General features: G+C 35.9%; 1 protein-coding gene across 3 annotated transcripts in view; it reads right to left on the bottom strand.

Annotated features, from left to right (window-relative positions):
• Window positions 1–20,233, bottom strand: part of IP3K2 (Inositol 1,4,5-triphosphate kinase 2) — a 233,927-nt gene that overhangs the window by 189,070 nt on the left and 24,624 nt on the right. The window contains exon 1 of one of the 3 annotated variants that reach the window (XM_074183205.1): window positions 5,071–5,283. The exons of the other annotated variants lie outside the window; for them this stretch is intronic. The gene's annotated coding sequence lies outside the window, so the exon portion shown is untranslated. Of the gene's footprint in view, window positions 1–5,070; window positions 5,284–20,233 lie in introns of those variants that run through there. 3 annotated transcript variants of the gene reach the window in all.

Here is a 20,233-nt window from a genome sequence, read left to right as displayed (position 1 = left end):
TATGAGGTATGAATGAACAAAATTACTTCAGAAATCAATTTAGATTTTGTTGCCTAACAAACATCTGTTAAAATAAAGTTATAATTTAAATTAAGAGCACTAAATCAAATCGAAACGTATGCCTATGTAAATACCAATAGAAATACAAAATAAAAAGTTACATTTCGGTGTGCCTTCCACCACGTTCAATGCAATCAATTGTCCTTTTTAAAACATCTTTAACTGCATCCTTTATACTACGGGGTTTCGTGCTTACAACACATTCTCGAATAACTGCCTCTAAATGGTTTATATCTCAAAAAGGTCTTCGCTTATACACCTTTTGTTTTGAGTAACCCCACAAGAAGAAATCTAGTGGGGTTATATCAGGAGATCTAGGCGGCCAAAAGTGTTCCATATTGCGACTGATTACTTTGCCCCTAAATATTTCCAAAAGACGCTCTTTAACCACCCTTGTAGTATGAATAGGTGCACCATCACACTGATACCACACAACATTTTTTACTTGAAGGGGCATATTATCCAAAACATCAGATAGTTCGTTATTCACAAAGTGTAGATAGTCCGCAGAATTCAAATTATGTCTAAAAAAGTATGGTCCTATAATTTGATCGTTTAATATGTCACACCATACATTCGTCTTAAACGAATATTGATCTCGACATTCTATTACGAAATGTGGGTTTTCTTTTGCCCACCACCTGCAGTTTTGCGAGCTCACAACGCCATTTGAAGAGAAGGTCGCTTCATCTGTCCATAAAATTTGATAAGGAAAATGATAATTTTCTTCTTTTTCCCCTTGAAACCAAAAAGAAAAATACAAGCGCATATCGAAGTCCCTTTCTTTTAATGTATTGATAAATTTCGGTTTATAAGGCGTAAATTTATTTTTGTGTAAAATACGTCGTACACTCTCTCGGTTAACATCTGTTTTATCTGCAATATCTTGAATACTTGTTTTTTTATGTTCTACGACATTCGAACATATTTCAAATTCTACTTCTTCAGTATGTCTAGAAGGCTGATGTGCTTTTCTAAAATTACTCTCAACCGAGCCAGTAGATTTAAACTTAGCTATTATCCTACTAACTGTTGACTGATGAATATTTCTTGCAGGATGTCTGGCATTCAAAATATCAGCTACTTGTCGGTGACCGGTATTTTGCCGCATATTAAAACGATTTCAATTTTCTCTTGAAGATTCAGAATTTTTAACAACACACTAGACAACGAATAGACTATTTTAAATCTAAAACTGATAAACACTATTTTGAGTTATTCAACAAATGTCATATGACAATAAAATATTTTGCTTATTCAGTTCAGTTTAATTGTTTCCACAGTACCCTTAGTTTAATTTCGTTGTAATTTTTCGTGATTAGTAAATCAAAGTTTAACTGTTTGAAAAGTGCAGTAAAGAATAAATTATTGACTTTTCATTGATATTGTTTTTTAATTATGCTTATGTATCAAGCTATTTCGCAAAAAATAGAAATAAAGTGAAATATTCATCTGTTTTTAAAAACTGTATCAACTTTGCATCATTTTTGGCATAATTTTTTCTGGTGTTTTAAATTTTTGCGAAATAAGTTGTATTTAGAATTGCAATTGGTAATAAAAATGCGTTGGAAAGATAAGTTAGGCATAAAGCACTAACTTTGTTAAGGTTTGGCTAAATTTGAGAAATCGGCAAATGTCAAATTTTCGAAAAATTGTAAAAAAACTAAATTTTTACTGAAATATTTCAGAGCTCTCTGAAATATTTTAGTACATTATACACTAGAAAAATCACAAAGCCTTAACAGATAAATTACCATTGATAAATTTAAAGATATAAAAGGAATTGAAATAATACTAGAAGTAATCAATATGCAGGAACATGAATGAACATAAACAAAGAATATCAACATGAAAATAGACAAAAATATTTTTATGAAAGAGTTGATTCGCAATATGCAGAAATAATAGACCGCAAGCCCATGAAACAAATCTTTCATATTTATTTGACATACGATAAAATTCTTGTAATATGTAATATTCAAACAACAAATTTTTCACCTCAGAATTTTTGTAGGTCCTTTCCGCGAACAATCGCCTATTAAGGTGAGACTTTTTGTGTTATTATGAAAGCTAGGTTCTTCAAATTATATTAGTTATCGGAACTGTTGAATATTTTTTTGACATAGACATTAGATTTTCTTGGAGTTCTTCAATTCAGAAGAAAGTCTGACTATATTTTTCCGGACACATTATTTGAGTTACAGTGCAAGGCCGATTTTCTTTGAACTTTTAATCATATTTAAGGTGAGTGTGAAATATTTTTTTTAATCTGTTTTTCCGTTAACCAGCTATCGTCCCCTACGAACGACAACTCTCAAAAGTCTAAACTTGGGCGAGTTAAGAATTAACAAGGTTTCACCTTTTAACGTGCGATTTCCTTCATTTGAATCAGTTCTTTTCACACTTAGGTGTTTTGATATAGTAAGTAGCCTTTGGAAGTTCAAAATATTCTAAACTTTTGCCAAGTGAACACTCATGATAAATGTATTCAAAACACAGTTCACAGTTTAAAAAAATTCATGCGAACTGGAATTTTAAATTCTATGCCTTTCATTTTCTTTTCACTATCCTTCTTTTTCTCGCCTTTCGATTTTTTTCTATGACTGAAGCTATCCCAACCCCTTTAATTCCGGATGAAGGAACAATCCTTTTCTAGAAATAACAAATCATAGGTTTTACCCTTTTTATCGTCTATGTAGAGGTCCATTTGATTACGAATTCAGGAAAAAGACACAATAGTTCGTTAAGCTAACTCAAGTGGATGAATATCAACCCAATTTTATGACGATACCTTTTGATCATATTTTATACACATTTCTCTCTATACATTTTTTTTATTATTTTTGTTTTTGTATATTTATGTATATGTGTGTATATGTGTATGTTTGTATATATATGAATATATATATATATATATATATATATGTTTATATATTCATATGGATATGTTATTTTGTTTATATTGCATATATATTGTAATATATATTGTATATATAATCCAATGTTTTTCAGAAAATGCGACTTTCAAAATTTTTATTTTCATATTTATGGTAGGACTCTAGATATTTTTATCAATCTACTAGCTTATATTCTGATTTCATGTACTTGACCATGTTCACCAAAGCTTTGTCAATAAAAACTTTTCTTTGGACAATAAAGCATATTTATTATTATTATTAATTTCATAAATGTCCAACAATCTAATATACAGATCGTTTCTTTTATCATGTGGTAACATTGTTATATTCTAAACCGTGACAGATACGAAGACGATTAAATGGGAAAAAATAACTGTCATCAGGAACAATAGAATGATCGAAGAAAATTTGCGGGGACTCTGGCCCTTCTCGAGTTATAAGGGGAAAACCAAAAATGCTGTATTCGACGTGTACCTACTATGACGGTGTAATAAGATTCGATACAATATTTCGTGTCAACAAGGCCAACATTAACTTTTTTTTAAATACGGGCATGTCTTTTTCCTGACAGATATTGATAAAGCAATAAATTCACAATCCGAGGGTATTATTACATTTGATATTTTTATAGCGTTTCATTTGAATTAACTACTATCATCAGTGATAACAATTTTAAATTACGGTCCTGTCGTTACTTCTTATGTAAATTGATTCGATTTCTTCAAAATATAATTCAGACAACCCAATGAATTCGACATGTAGGTACCATAATACAATGAAAATTTGTACTTTTTCGTTTTGAACATTTTTGTATTGCCGTAATCCTTCTTTCAAGGCTTATTCCTCCCTAATCAATGATAATTCGAAATATTTTTATAATTCTCAATCCTGGAAGTAAATAAAGTAAAAAATTCGATTGTTGTATAATTTGGTATGATCAAATACCATCTTAAACGCGTAGGCTTTGCTTGGTTTCTATGGCAGGAAAAATGAATGCGTTGTTGAAATCTGTTGAGAACTGTAAGACGTTTATGAACATATCAAAGATGTATTCAAACTATGAAAGGACTGATATGCTACTTAGTTATGCAAAATCAAATAGAAATCTTCTTTTGGCAAGGAGTATGTATGTTGAGCTATACCCGAATCGTCGTATTCCGAACATCCACATGTTTAGATGATTAGAAATAAATTTGAGGGACTATGGTGCATTTGACAGAAAGAAAACAAGAAAATGTGTGGTTACTGGAAGTGTGAGGAATCAAATAAATGTTATTGGTAAGCAAATATTACGGCAATACAAAAATTTACAAAACGAAAAAGTATGAATTTTCATTGTATTAGGGTACCTACCTGTCGAATTTATTGGATTGTCTGAATTATATTTTGAAGAAATCCTACCAATTTACAAAAAAGTAACGACAGGACCGTAATTTTAAATTGTTGTCACTGATGATGGTAGTTATTTCAAATGAAACGCTATGAAATGTTATATACCCTTGGATTGTGAATTTATTGCTTCATCAATATCTGCAATGAAAGACAGGTTCGTATTTGAAAAAAAAAGTTGATGGTGGCCATGTTGACAAGAAACATCGAATATTTCTTATTACAAAGTCATAGTACCCTTCGAATACATTTTTTTGATATTCTTCGAAATGACAATTCCATTCGAAAAAAACCAAAAACTGGTTTTTTAGTTTTCCCCGTATAACTCGAGAAGGCGACATTCCCCGTAAATTTACTTTGACCATTGTATTGTTTCCGATGACAGTCACCTTTTTTCCTATGTAAAGTCTTCGTATCTGTTACGTTTTAGAATATAGCAATGATAAAGAAACGGCCTGTAGGTGAAAAATAGATCTTGAAATATATAATGATTATTTATGTGCATATCCTGTGGGAAACGATATTTTGCGGCCTCAAAATCTTAGACATTTTTAAAGTTTGCTATCATGAACCAAAACCAAATTGTTCTGTTGTGACAGTCCATGAAAGATTTACGTGGGCCACTTTGTAAAGCATTATCTTTGTAACTACGTTTTCGCCTCAAGTATTGAAACTAAATGAACGGTGGCGAAAAATACATTACCGCAATTCCAAAACATCCACGTTTCTACTTGACAATCCATCTTCAGTGCAACAGAACTAGAACACCCGGATTATCCACAGTAACACAACACCACGAATTTTTAAAATCTCCGTAAACAACCGATTCCAATTAGAAGCCGACATTACGATTCCCGGTGGGTTTCCAACGACTAATTCAACTACTCGACTCTCGTTATCATTATTTATCAACTAACACCAGGGTTTTATTTAAACACGAGAGCGAGTGCTGTTTACCAATGTGAATCAATGAATTCTTGCATCCATAACGCAGCACCGTGCTTCTCTTTGATAAACTAAATGCTGAAAGGTTATACAGTTAGAAATGCCGCACATACATAATTGCTAGTATTGTTAATACAGGGTGGATCTCCATTATGTAGTAATGATTTCCTTTACTTCAAATGGTGTTGAATTGGGTGGTTTGTACAATGCATTTTTATCTTTTGAAGCAGAGGACATTGCGATAAGTTTTGTTTGGATAAATTACAAGAACTATACGAAATCTCTTATGTTATTTCGTCTGGGCTCTACCACTTGGTATTCAGGAAGTCATCGTGAGTACATAAAAGATACAGTTATTTCAACTTCTGACTTCATCAAAGCTATTTTCTGTAGATGTTGGCCGTGGTCTGTATGTCTCCATGCCTGAGACTTCGTCTCTAATCGAGGAGTCACTATCAAAAGTGGTAAGAGAAAGGACACATTGTCGTCACAATGCATAATACATTTTTCGGGGTTGTGTTCTGTTTCAACTCCGGTTCATTAGATAAAAGAGAATCTAATGATTGGGGCATGAATCTGGTACCTCGGCTACCGAGATTATTGTTTATCACCCGATGCTATTCAGTTGGAAAGGCTTTCCTATATATCGCCAAATACTCGTTGAAGTTGATCCCTGCAGAATCAAACCTCTAGTTGGATGAGTTGCAATATATATAAAATTATCATTATTCTCTATGATTTGCTGAATCTGACCGAAAAAACCTCTTGTGACACTACATTGGCTTATAGGTACCCGGTCTGCAAAAGTTCCCCACGCTCCCTAGCTGAGCACTGCACACAAATCCACGCAAGTGACCTGCGAGACACGTTACCAATTTTCGAAGTTGTGAGATGCATTGTCAGCCGCAGTGCAGTACATTAAGCACTGTAGATGGTAGAATCCACGAGGAATATATCATTACAATAGTTGATTCTTCGTGGATTCAATCATCCAAACACTAGTAGGCGTTCCTGTGAGACAAATTCTGCCCGAAGACGAAATTAGTCAACAGCTTCCGTCGGGCTCCTGGGGCAGTAACATAACCTCACGTCACCGCTGTCCAAATGGCCTGGTAACTTCAAGAGTTCTTCACCTCGAGGCAGGAATATTTGAGAATATGTGGCACAGGTAATTTTCCTTCATTTATTCTCAATGAATAATGTTCTGTTGTTCTGACGAAGAGTTGAAGTTATGACGAGTTCTTTGTATTATATTTGGTTGACTCAACAATATGCTAAATTGAAATAGTTCCTTTATCATTCTACTTCATATATATCTGTTTGATGAGAAACAAACAGACTTCAACGTTACTATTTTAAACAGCAACGTGCAAACGTGCTCTGAATACCGAAGTTCAACTAGTGAACAGCGAATGCTCAAGCTCAACAGTCTGACTGGCAAATAGCGAGCGAATGCTCTCGTTCAGCAGATTATCTTCATTTAAATCAGGTTGGAAATAGTTCCCTTAAACTTTCAATTGAGGTGCATCAGGAGAACAAATGGTTCATGACTGGAGGTGTTGGGTGACGACATAAAGGTCAGTGACCTCTATGCCTCTCTGGCCTTGTGTACCCCTTTCTGTCTGGGGTACTTGATGAACAAACTGTTCATTTCAACAGACGTCGTGGGGCCTTCACTCAATTGTGCGGCGGGGCCTTCTGAATTGGGTGGGTTCGTCTACAGCTTACCTAACTAATGGGTCATCATGAGTTTTTGCTGACTCGAAAACTCTCTGATTCTTCGACTGAATGGACTGCCGTATAGTTAACAGCTTCAAATCTCTGCGATGGCTTCATTCCGTACGAACCACCAGCATCCTGAGAAGTTTTTTTTGTAATCTTTCCAGAATGGAAAGATTTGACGGGGCGGTTTGTCACCAAGCACCTGAAGCATACATAATGACAGGCTTGAACATCGTGTTGTATAGTAAAACCTTATTTTCAAGGTTGAGTTTTGAATGTCTGTTGACCAGAGGATAGAGTTTAGCTATCCTCGACTGAACCTTGCTCTTGCCTTGATTTGCCCAGGTGAGTCGGCGATCTACCCAAAGACCTAGGTATCTGACTCGCGTTTGCCATTCGATCTCCCTGCCTGAGATCGTGACCCTTGTGTCTGGAGAAACGTTACATTTCCCCAAGTCTAACGCCTGAGTTTTTTCTGGATTCATATCGAATCTTCCAGTCGAGGTACCAGAATTCGAGATAGTCCAATGCACGTTGCATGTAGACGACCGCCAACGCCCGACCCATGGAAGAGGCAAGGAGAGCCGTATCATCGGCGTAAAGGGAATCCTTCACGTGATCGAACCTCGGAAGGTCGCTCACGTAAAGACTCTACACTCCAACTTGGATTTCCCTGACAGCAGACAGGGTTTCTTCAATTCGAACTTGAAATGTGCTACCTTTTAAAAAGGATCTTATCCACCGGACCAGACTCCGAGGCAGATCGAAATCGAGCAATTTATGCAGTAGGCCTTCGTGCCAGACTCAGTCGAAGGCCTTTGAAATGTCCAGAAGTACGAGATAGACTGTGTTTCTGTTGTTCAGCTCTGAGATGGAATTTTCGATCAGCCCCAGAGCCTGCAGCTCGGTGGAGATGCTCTCGTTGTGGAAATTCGTTTTAATTTGTATCCCCGTTACGCGCGCTGATTGGCGGAGACGGTAAAAGTGGGTGTTACCTGACGATTTTTATACTGTTTTATTTCTTTTCTCGATAAATTGAATGGCATATCATATTTCCTGAGTTTGACGGTGTATTTCTAGTTCATTCAACATAATTTCATAGTGGTATAATAACACAGGTCTCCTGTTTTAGTTCATCGGTGGCGAGTGTGGTTTCGTTTTTATCGGTTGAGTTAATTAGTCTGATTCGTGTATTGAGTGCAAGTTGAAGCAATTCATTGTTGTTGATTCCCTCTTCCTTTTTGTTGAAATTGTCTTTATGTTTCTGAGTTTCTTCCTTTATAATCTTGGATAGTAGATTTGAGTTCTATCAAGCAGATAACGTTAATTCGTTCTCTGAATGCATATTTGATCATTGCTGACTTGTAGATATGCCCCTGGCGATAATTTCTGTTGTGTTCAAAGACACGGGTTCAAACACTTCTTTCTGTTATTTATTATCCGACGGCTTCTTATTCCATCTATCATTCAAAGCTCGGCTACTTCAGAATCCATTTTATCAATTATGAAATCGCCTTATCCAGTTTCAAACTTATCCATATTCAGTGATCACAGTACTATTTTCATTTTCCGTTTGAGCTCTTCGTGTATTTTTGGAGGGCGTCCACAATCTATCTCATTTCGGGAATTGGCGAACTCTTATCTATTCCCAACGCTGGAAAGGTAGCTTTCCTAACAAGAGTGCCCCTTGGGGTAACGTAAGGGTATGTAATGCAGACCACACGGCGTACACCCAAAAGTTGTTGATGAACCGCCCTATCCCGCACCTATACGGGTAATGGGCGCGACATCTTCGACATATGATGTGTGGTAGAGGATGCTCGCGAGAGTCCTCGACGGTTACTCATCAAACGTTGGAAAGGGAACTTTCCTAACATGAGTTCTAGGGGGAAGGTGAGTGCCCGCTCGCGGCTGGAGGCTAGTGAGCCTCATCTCCAACTAGCGTTGGCCTCTTAGGGGCAGCGGCTCCGCTAGCGGCTAAAGGGATACAGGGTTGCGGTAATCCATTCATGGGTGCATTGCAGCCCCATTCTGAGGCACTGGACGGCTATGCTGTTCCGTGATCCTCGCCTGCTTCTGTACGGATCCAAGCGTTCGAGGTGTCGGAGCTCGCGGTCCTTCCGGGCTCTAGTATCCGAGTCTAGCTTTGGAGGGCACCAAGGCAGACGCTTGAGGTGTCGGAACCCGATTGGACGGAGCTACTAGTATCCGAGCTTAGGACCCCGGCCGGCCACTTCCGGGACCATATTCCCAATTGATTTGGCATGGTTGGCGGGGGCAGGTGTGCGACGCAAGCACTCTCTGGCGAAAGAGGAGCTTAGTTAACTTGTACGAACGTTCGGTCGAACGCTGCCAATGGTCCTGTCTCTTGGTTAGCCACACTAAGTAGATGTAAGGAAGCAATTCCGGGTTCGGTGAGCGGGAGGAAGCCCTGCGAAATTCTGTTGGTGTGGGGTGAGGGGCAGTACCCGCAAGGATTTCCCGAAAATCCACCCCTCCACACCTGATCGCATCCAACGCCAGGGTGCGTCTGGGGGGCCTAACCGGCCCCCCAGGCCCCCCGGTGCGGTCGTAACTATGACTCTCTTAATCTCATTTCGGGAATTGGCGAACTCTTATCTATTCCCAAAATCTGATAGGTTCTAAATGAGTCAGTAGCTAGTGTTCCTTGATCTAGAGACTCGGTGCTTCTCAGTTTGGTATATTCATTCATTACAGCTGCCCTTATTTTCCATACTTATAGATTTTTTCTTTCTGAACTCATTTGTTTCAAGAATATTTACTAAAGAGTTTACCGTTGATGCCAACGTAACTCCAATATTTGCTGCATCTCGGTATTCTTCAAATCATCTTTAAATATTTCTTTGATGTCTCTCTATGCTCCTGCAAGGGTTCTTATAGTTATTAATATCCTCCATTCATGATAGATTTCAAATGTGTAAAAGAGTCGTTAGTGTGATTCTACACCGAAATATAATTTCCTTTTGGTCATGGTGTTTGGAAATTCTAGTACTTATAGTACCAAAGCTTTGACATTGGAGAGCAATGCTGTTCAAGTATTGCAACACTCTTTTACCAAAATAAATGAAACAAAACTTAGATATCACGTTACTTTTACATTTTCATGCAAGTAAATTATTCCCAAAACCAGATCTCGAGATACTCTGTAATGATCCAACACTAGACAGCGCCAAGGTGATACTAGGCTGACATCGTTTGGTATTAGATGCGACCTTGGCGGATCGAAACAACGAGTCTGGTGATGGGTCACGAGCTCTAGGAATCTGGTTTCATACACCTGCCTTGCAGTGAAAGACAGCGGACAAATCTCGTTCGACGGATGATGTCGAAAGTTGGATTTGGGGAGTCTGGTTTATCTTTGATATTCATGGATTGAGTCTTCTGTCAAACCCTAGATGCCGTCTTTGTAAGGGGAGATGTCATTGCCTTCACTAAATTATTAGTGTTCAACGGATTCGAATTGATACAATACGTTTTTCCTTCTGAACAGAATAATTCAGTTAGCACATAGGCAAAATCCTTTTCTCCGATTTTTCTCCTCAAGAGGATACGAATAATCAACTATCTAAGGAAGTAGTCCACAGCAATTTCGATATAGCTGTAAAAATTGATCATTTTTTTATATATCTGATCTCCAGTAGATTCATCATCTCTGGCAGTTTACTTAAAGCCTGGAACCATATATTATTTTGAATTGCGCAAAGTTTTCAATTCAGGTGTGGTTACTTGTTGATAAAATTTTGCTACTCGAAATAATACTGGAATATTTAGCGTACCAGGATGATTTCTGAAAAAACTGCACGTTAAATTATTATTTTTGAACCATGAAGCAAAATTTCAACCCAATTCTGGCTAAAAGGGGTAAACAACTTTCTCATTAACATATTAGGTTAATTTCAGTCATGCACGCTGTTTTACGACAACATTAAAACTGATAATAATATCGCGTTTACTATCCATAACAATATGTCCTTCGGTAACAATACAGATTGGCCAGTCGACCTTGTTTATTATTATTCAAGTATTCTTGTTCCAAATCCCTATATTACTGTGGGTTCAAATTGATCTTCCAATTTGGTTTTTGAGATTTTTCATTTGTTTTTAATTTTCTATTTTCATTTTTAGCATTTTGATAGACATCTATTTTCCTAAATTTTATCATTATTTATTATCAGTTATAGAAAACAGAAAATTTGAACTGAAACCGCTGGAGTAGAATGGACTCAACACGAACACTGTTAACTAATTAAGTTGCATCATTGCGCATTTCGTTTGCTACTGCGGCAAGTAGCATCAGCGGCCACTGAGATTTATAACATCCCAAGAACAGGTATACGGGTCAAAAGAACTGGGTATGTAGTACTTAGGCAGATCAGAAATGAACTAGAATACATCTTCGATAAACATCCCACCAGCAGCATTCCTATCAACAACGAGGACCAATAAAAACGACTCAGCAGAAGTGCAGACCAATCATGCGGAGCGAGCATTCGCAGGGGACGCCCCACCATCATCACCACCACCTCAACACCCTCTAAAAATATGAATATGAATGAACATGTAGCTCGCCAGTCAGTCATTGCTGAGACTTCGAAATATAACCTTCGTCCTCGCAGTCAACGCACATGCTACTGATGATGTCTGCCTAGTTTCTAGACCAGTGGTTCTCAACCGGTGGTCAGCGGACCGCTGATGGTCCCTGGAAGCATCGCAAGTGGTCCGCGGAGCCATCCTAATAAATATGTTAGATGAGTCGACACGATACAAGCGACTCGCCGCTAAAATGTTTGAAGGAGAGTTACTATTTTCTCAAGAACTTGAAACGACGTCGCAAGGTGCAGTTGTTATGGATACAATGAGTCAATTTATGGAGAAACATGGACTTATGTGGGAACGGTTTGCGGGATTTTGTACGGACGATGCTCCTGCTATCCTTGGTTCTCGCTCTGGTCTTGCACCATTGATGAAACCAAAAATCCGTTTGCAATTACGACGCACTGCGTCTTGGCAGCACTAGAATGCGCTTCCAGAATGCTTTGCTTTGACGATGAAAATAGCTATAAAAGGAGTAAATTTCATTGAAAAGAATGCACTTAATACTCGTCTCTTCAAACAATTGTGTTCTGATATGAATTCTGAAAATGAAACTTTGCTTTTCCACACGGAAGTGCGTTGGCTTTCCAAAGGAAACATGTTGTTGAGATTGTACGAACTAAGAGAGGAAGTAAGAATATTTTAACTAACAAGGAAAACAAAGAGTTGTTTCATCAGTTCTGCGAGTCCAAATTTCAAATACATTTTGCTTATTTGGCGCAACTGAATAAATCAAACCTTTTACTGCAGGGGTCGGGAACTCTGAAGTTGCAAGGCATGAGCAATATTTTTGCTTATGAAGATAAAATCAGTGCGTTTATCGCTATAATCGAGCTATGGATCAACAAAGTCAAAAATAATAACTTTTCTGTGTTTGATAAGCTTAATCAAATTATTGATGGACAGAGTGCTGAAATTAAAGGAGAAATACAAAAAAAAATATTACATTAAAAAAATTCAAAAATTGAATTCAAGCTCTATTTTCCCGACCGCGGGAACAAAACTATTCAAAAACTGATCCGCAATCCATTTATTGTAAACGTTTCTGAGGTTTCTGTTTCAATAATCTGTTTGAAATTTGTTTCTCCGTTAATCAGCTCTCGCCCCTATACGAACGACAACTCTCAGAAGTTGAGAAACATGTGCGAGCTAAGGACTAACGAGGTCTTACCTTTTAACGTGGGATTCCTAACACAGTGCCTGATGAAGTTCAAGAAAAAGTAATTGAAATGCTACACGACAGCAACTTAAAAGATACATTCGAATCAGGAATTAATCTTGAAGAATTTTGGATCCAAAAGGCAATTTCTTTACCAAAACTTGGAGACATAGCTATTCGTTACCTAACTTTATTTTCTTCGACATATATGTTTTCGGCGTTTCTGATTATTAAAAACAAGCACCGAAATCTGTTGGATGCCACTGCTGATATGCGTTTAAGTTTATGCAACACTGAACCAAGGATTCAGAATTTCAATAAATTCAATAAATTCCTACGTGGTAGAAAATCATAGTGAAGAAAAGAGAAATGAAACTTTCTATGTTTTTTACCACTTTTATTTTCAACTAACGTTACTGCAGTTTCGTCCTATACGGACATTTTCAAACTTATACAATAAACTAACTCACAGTTAATCTACCAACGTTAGTTACAAATAAAAGTGCTAAAAAACATAGAAAGTTTCATTTCTCTTTTCTTCATTATGATTCAGAATTCAGTAAAGAGTATGCAATCACAAAAATCGTATTAATTTATAATGCAATTTTTGTTACAGTTACAGATTTTACCTGATGATTAAGGGACGTTAAATAATATGCGTATTTTATTTATAGATGAATTAGAACAACCATTCCATTTATTTACTGTACTGTACTGTATTTATTTGTAGTTATCGTAAGGTACTTTATATTAACTACAAACTAATTAACCAACTTGGTGGTCCATGACCTGACAGAAATTTTGTCAAATGGTCCCGCATGACTATAAAGTTAAGAACAACCACTGTTCTAGACCAAACGTTCGATATCTCAGGTTCGATCAGTTTTGATTTTATTCTCTCTTACTTGAAGTTGATTAGAAAAAAAGCTCGCGTGAACATAGAACTGAACAGAGTTGGAGAGAATGAGAATCGCTCGGGACAATCTTTTAATAATGATCTCGAGAGTAAGTGGTCTCTCAAATGAGACTCACAGATGTTAAAGTCAGACTTTTAGGGCTCACATCGGGCTCAGGCTCTTCGAAAAGATTTGTTAGGGAAGCTTGCAGAAATTTAATTGCTATTAGCATAATAATCTTCAAAATTATTGAATAATTTTTTTAAGGACAATACACAAGCACTACAGAAAAGCCCTTAAGTCGCTCTAAGATCGGTGCCTGTGCCACATAAACGCAGTTCTCCAAATGGAAGAGTTCTTAAACAGTGAGGTTCGAGGTGTACTGAGTTGAACCTCAAAACGTTGAGCAGCCACAGTCCGTCGCATATTTCTGATATGTACTGCTCTTGGAGGTGATGTTCGCGTCTCCAATCAGGCGGATGTCTTTTTTCAGTCGACTTTGTTTATTATTATTCAAGTATTTTTGTTCTAATTCCCTATATTACTGTGGGTTGAAATTGATCTTCCGGTTTTATGTTCTCCAGGTCAAGAAGCGTATTGCAGTTCTTGTGAGTGTGGAACTTTCGCGAAAACTATATGATGACCATTACTAGAATTTGATTTCCTGTTTCTTGACATTTTGGCCAATACTCAAGTATTCTCAATGCTCAATTCAATTAACTTTTATGATTTCGACTTCAGATCTACAGTTTGTCAAGAATAGAAAAAAGTATCAAAATCTCAATTTGACACCGCCTTAGCTGTGCGCAGAAAATAGGAGTGGAAACGCCCATAGCCCAGTCAGTCGAATTTGTCTGTTGTGCAGTGAGCATCGCGGGTTAACCGAGTGTACAGTCCGAGCAGAAATAAAGGATGGACTTCAAATCAAACCTAAATCGTGACGTGCTGACAAGTCAAACGGGGGAAGTTATAGTCAATGTAATTTTTGTATGCAACGAGAAGCGGCAGAAAATAAATATATAAAGGACTGTAAAAAAGTTCACTGCTATGGCAACTGGCGTCAGTTTAATCAGTATACAGAAAATTTCGAAGGAAATGAAATCGATTGAGAATGGAGAAGCCGCTGCCTTTTTGACATCAAATATAAAAAGGAAGAAAGCCGCAGCTAAAACTAACTTAGATAGTTTTGATAAAGGATTGCTTCGAAGATTTATTATTAATTATTATACTGTCGATAAGAAGGTTCCAACTCTTCGGCGTATACATCTTAAATTTAAATCCGAAAATAACTATGCTGGTTCCTAGGAAAGCTTGAGAAAAGTTATGCATGACATGGGATTTCGTTGGAGGAAAACGAAAAATAATCGAAAATTATTAATGGAAAAGGCAGATATCGTTCAGTTGAGAACAAATTTTTTGTGAAGTATAAAACATTTCGAGAAGAAAAGCGACCCATAATTTTCATGGACGAAACCTACATTCATTCCTCGCATAACCACATAAAAACCTGGAATGACAACACTAGTAAAGGTTTACATAAACCAGTTTCAAAAGGGTAAAGACTAATAATAGTGAAAGCGGGCAGTGAAATTGGTTTTGTGAAAAATACTTATTTGAAATTTAGATCAAATATGAAGTCAAGGTGATTATCATAACGAGATGAACTTCACGAATTATATAAAACGGCTACAAGAGATGCTCATTCCTAATTTACCACCAAAGAGTGTCTTAGTGATAGACAATGCTCCCTATCACAAAGTGCAGGTGAATAAGTCTCTTACTTTATGTAGGAGACTTATTTACCCATAATTTTCATAGATGAAACCTACATTCATTCCTCGCATAACCACATGAAAACCTGGAATGACAACACTAGTAAAGGTTTAAATAAACCAGTATAAAAAGGGCAAAGACTAATAATAGTGAAAGCGGGCAGTGAAAATGGTTTTGTGAAAAATGCTTAATTGAAATTTAGATCAAATACGAAGTCAGGTGATTATCATAACGAGATGAACTTCACGAATTATATAAAACGGCTACAAGAGATGCTCATTCCTAATTTACCACCAAAGAGTGTCTTAGTGATAGACAATGCTCCCTATCACAAAGTGCAGGTAAATAAGTCTCCTACTTTATGTAATAGAAAGGTCGAAATGATGGAAAGGCTAAGGCAACGAAATATACCTTTTACAGAAGATATGTTAAAAATTGATTTGTATAGTCTAATTAAAATTCATAAACCGCGATATAAAATGTATGAAATTGATGAAATTATAAGCGCCCACGGGCATACCGTTCTAAGGCGTCCTCCATACCACCCTGACTTAAATCCTATAGAGTTGTTAGAGTTGTGTGGGCGTCTTAAAAGCAATATGTTGTACAGAGAAATGTAGATTTTAAGCTTAAAGTCCGTGGAAAGATTATGCGATGAATTTTTCAGTACGTTTTCTGAAACTGAATGGAAAAAACGATTTGAGTATGCTCAAAGTTTTGAACAGTTTTTCATGGAAGAGGAACCAACATTAGATTTCATGGTAGACGATATGATAATCAACTTGCAAGAAGATAGTGACACTGAACCAGATTACATCAGTTCAGACCTTAGCGAAGATTCATCCTCCGAAGATTAAAATAAAATATTTTTTTATTTAAATTTTTGCGTTTTTGCTTTGTATTGTTTTATTTGTAATTGTTACGTTCTTAGAAATTTCTCGCCGTATTTTGCGTTTAATTTAAGTATAAAAAATGTACATATTTGAAAGTAAAATAAAAGCAACCTTCTAATTCAAAGCAAGTTTTATTTATTCATTCCAAACATTTCTCCGATTAATGGCATAACCATTATTCATAATTTCCTAACTCAAAAGAATACTAATCCTATAATTAAACAAGTTATCTTCATATTCCTCATTTCCTGTCTTGATCAAAATTATTTTGAATTCAATAATGAGATGGACCAATAATGGGGAGTTTGTACGTTGGTTTCACAGTTCATTCAGGAGACTGTACATCTACACTAAGCAGAGACAACTTTAATCGTAAATATATGCATCTATGTTCCTCCGAATGCTTTCTATACTAAAACCAATAATGATTGAGAGTAGAAGTAAGCCCAGTTGACAGCAAATCGGGGGCGTGCTTATTAATTTTTGAGAGGGTTAAGAATGAAAGAAATATTCTTAGTACAATTAGTTAAAATATTCATACACATTTTTCATTTATTTCATTAAAACTTTGCAATATCGTAATTTACCTAATCGTTGTAGTCATTAGGTGGGCCTTATGAAAACGGAGTAATAACCGTGGTAATTATAGTAGGTACCAAATAAATTAACAATATTAATAAAAAACACAATATATATATATATATATATATATATATATATATATATATATATATATATATATATAACTTTTTTTCACTATTGGGTTGCAGCAATTGATAAGTGAACTCTTTATAACTATTCTCAAGTTTTCGAGTAACTTAAACTCATCGTCAGGGGTACTAGAAGATACAAATTACAAATTTTTGATAATAGAATATAATATAAATGTAAATGTACAAATTTTCGTCTAATCTTTTACCTCAGATTCGTCATTGTTGCTACCGCTATCATCAAAGTGAATTATGATTGGTTCAATATTGTGTTCAATATGGTTGTCTACTTCCCACATTTTTTGCTCCTCTTTTAAAACATGCTGCGTGCATTTCTTCCAGTCTTCTGCAGAAACAGTTCGAATAGCTTCTTGTAGGTGATGTTGCACGTCCACTAATTTAAATGTTCTGTTTTTTCGTGCCACATATCCTTTTACTTGCGCCCAGATTAATTCTATTGGGTTTAATTCGCAGTGGTATGGTGGTAACCTTAAAACTGTAATTCCACGACTTAACGCCATTTCATCCACTGCGAATTTTTTATATTTGTCTGTGTGTAATTTTGTTAGCTGAAGTAGTTCTACCTTTAAACTATCTTTGTTATATTGAATATATTGTTATATTCTTGAATTGCTGCTTTTTTCCATGATTGTTTCGGTAATGGTTCTAAATGTCGACTATGGTATGGGGCATTGTCCATGACGATGACAGACCCAGGTTCCACAAGTTGAATGATGCCTTCAAACCATTTTTCAAACACCTCCGCATTCATCTCTTCATGATAGTCGCATGTTTTCTTAGATTTAAATATTAATTCACCATTTGGTAAAAATCCACTGTCGCTTCCTATATGCGTAACTATCAGACGACTACCTTTTCCAGATGGCTGTTTTAACCCAACTAACAAACCTTCAATAAAGGCTTGTCGGGCACTTGTTATATTACCATCCTGCCATACTTTTTTGACCGTATGTCCTTGGTTAACCCATGTCTCGTCCATGAAGTACAATTTTTTTTTGAGCTTCCGAAATTCGTCAATTTTTCTTAGATAGTTTCTTCTCCATGCTATTATTTCCTGACGTTCAATGAGAATGCTTTTCCTGTCAACTTTTCCGTACGTAAATTTCATTTCGTGTACAAGTTTCCTAAAAGTTTCTTTACCCATTTTTGGGACCAATTCATGATCGCTAAGTGCCTCCAGAACTGTTTGTAGTGTGGGCAGCTCATTTCTGAAAAAGAAACTGTGAATAGTTCTGCGTATACTGGTTTTGGCTTCTTCATCAACTATGATTTTTTTTCGTCCGCTACTAGTTTTTGGCGTGTGTACGTCCCCATGAATTTCTGCTTCTCTTAGTATTTTGTAAATCGATGATTTTGGTACACCGGTATAATCAGAGCACATATCAAATAATTTATCTTTTGTAATTGTGGAACTTAATGATGTAGAAATGCCCGGTTGGTTATTCGGAAGTACACACGTAGAATTACAGCACATATGCACAAAGTCATCTTTTGGTGGCTGATGATCTCTTTCAAGACAGTGAAATACTCGCAGTACAATTTGTTTTTCTCTTACTGACCGAGCCTCCGACCATTTTACCTTTTTCGACGTGGAAGGCCCGACCATGTCTCCCATTGTTTGAGTAGTTTGAGAACGGTGTACAAATATAATTATGTAACGTTTGTTTGAAGGTGATTGACAATGTTTCGTGATGAATTTCACTAGTTCGGACTTCCATTGTCTATTATATAAAATGATTTGAAATCCCTGAAACAAGTAAAAAGAATAATTAAAAAAGAATAGTTGAAAATAACAATTATATTAAGCAACAATAAACCTGAAATGAAATGATAGTAAAATAACCTACAAGTAAAAATATAATAATTGAATAAATAAAAAATTAAAGGAATGCAAAAAGAAAATAATAAAAATAAAAAAGTGTAGAGATTCCAAGTCACGTTAGTTCACGACGTTTCGATTGTTGGTATCTACAATCGTCTTCGGGTGATGTCTTCGGGGTGACAGTCATCACCCGAAGACGATTGTAGATACCAACAATCGAAACGTCGTGAACTAACGTGACTTGGAATCTCTACACTTTTTTATTTTTATTATTTTCTTTTTGCATTCCTTTAATTTTTTATTCATTCAATTATTATATTTTTACTTGTAGGTTATTTTACTATCATTTCATTTCAGGTTTATTGTTGCTTAATATAATTGTTATTTTCAACTATTCTTTTTTAATTATTCTTTTTTACTTGTTTCAGGGATTTCAAATCATTTTATATAATAGACAATGGAAGTCCGAACTAGTGAAATAATTATGTAACGCTTAAACACTTATTAGCACTATTATTTTCACCAATTGTTATCACAACACGTCGATTGCTGACTAACTTAACTGTAAAACGTAAATTCACGCTTTATAATTCACAAACCAATGATACGCTCATGGCTGCAAGTATATTAGTGAGGACTGCAACGATGAGATGGAAGTTACGGTAAAGTGACAAAGACAGAAATATCGTTGCGTACAGCGTTGCCACTAGTTGTAATAAATATCTAACACTATACAGAAACTAATGAATTTTAACTGATCAGTAATCAGGAAATGTATAAGTATTACTCATTACAAGCTCATTACTGATTTTTGTCATAAATAATACCTTTTAATCGTACTAGTATTGTGTATTATCTATAATTTGCCACAACCTACAACTCTACTGCTTACTATATTTTGATTCTGCTATAAACTGGTAACGTAAAATTTAGATATGACAATACGCTTTACTCTCAATCATTATTGGTTTTACTATAGCTCTTCGTTACGCGCAGGCCGCAAAAATTTCGCCCTTTTTCCTATTCTTGACAAACTGTAACTTCGATAATAAAAGATAAGAACCGCCACTGTTTTTCTCAATGCCAGAATAATTATTTGAAACCTCAAAATCCAAATACGTGACACCTTTTTCATAAGTAAGTATTTGTTACACCAATGAGAATTGACCTAACTTTGTTTATTTCTGACGAACTACAACTAATTATGTTTGGTATGATGTTTCGTGTAAAATGTAATAAACATTGAAACCTAATTCGATTCAACAGCTATTTACAATAATTTTTAATTACAGGTTCCAATATCAGCACTAC

Source organism: Leptinotarsa decemlineata, unplaced genomic scaffold (genome assembly GCF_025532065.1).
Source record: "Leptinotarsa decemlineata unplaced genomic scaffold, Ldec_3_MD MMD2_tig00026336_RagTag_RagTag, whole genome shotgun sequence".
In the NCBI taxonomy this organism is placed as follows: domain Eukaryota; kingdom Metazoa; phylum Arthropoda; class Insecta; order Coleoptera; family Chrysomelidae; genus Leptinotarsa; species Leptinotarsa decemlineata.
Note: the sequence above shows the minus strand (reverse complement) of the source record. Positions and strands in the feature narration are given on the sequence as shown.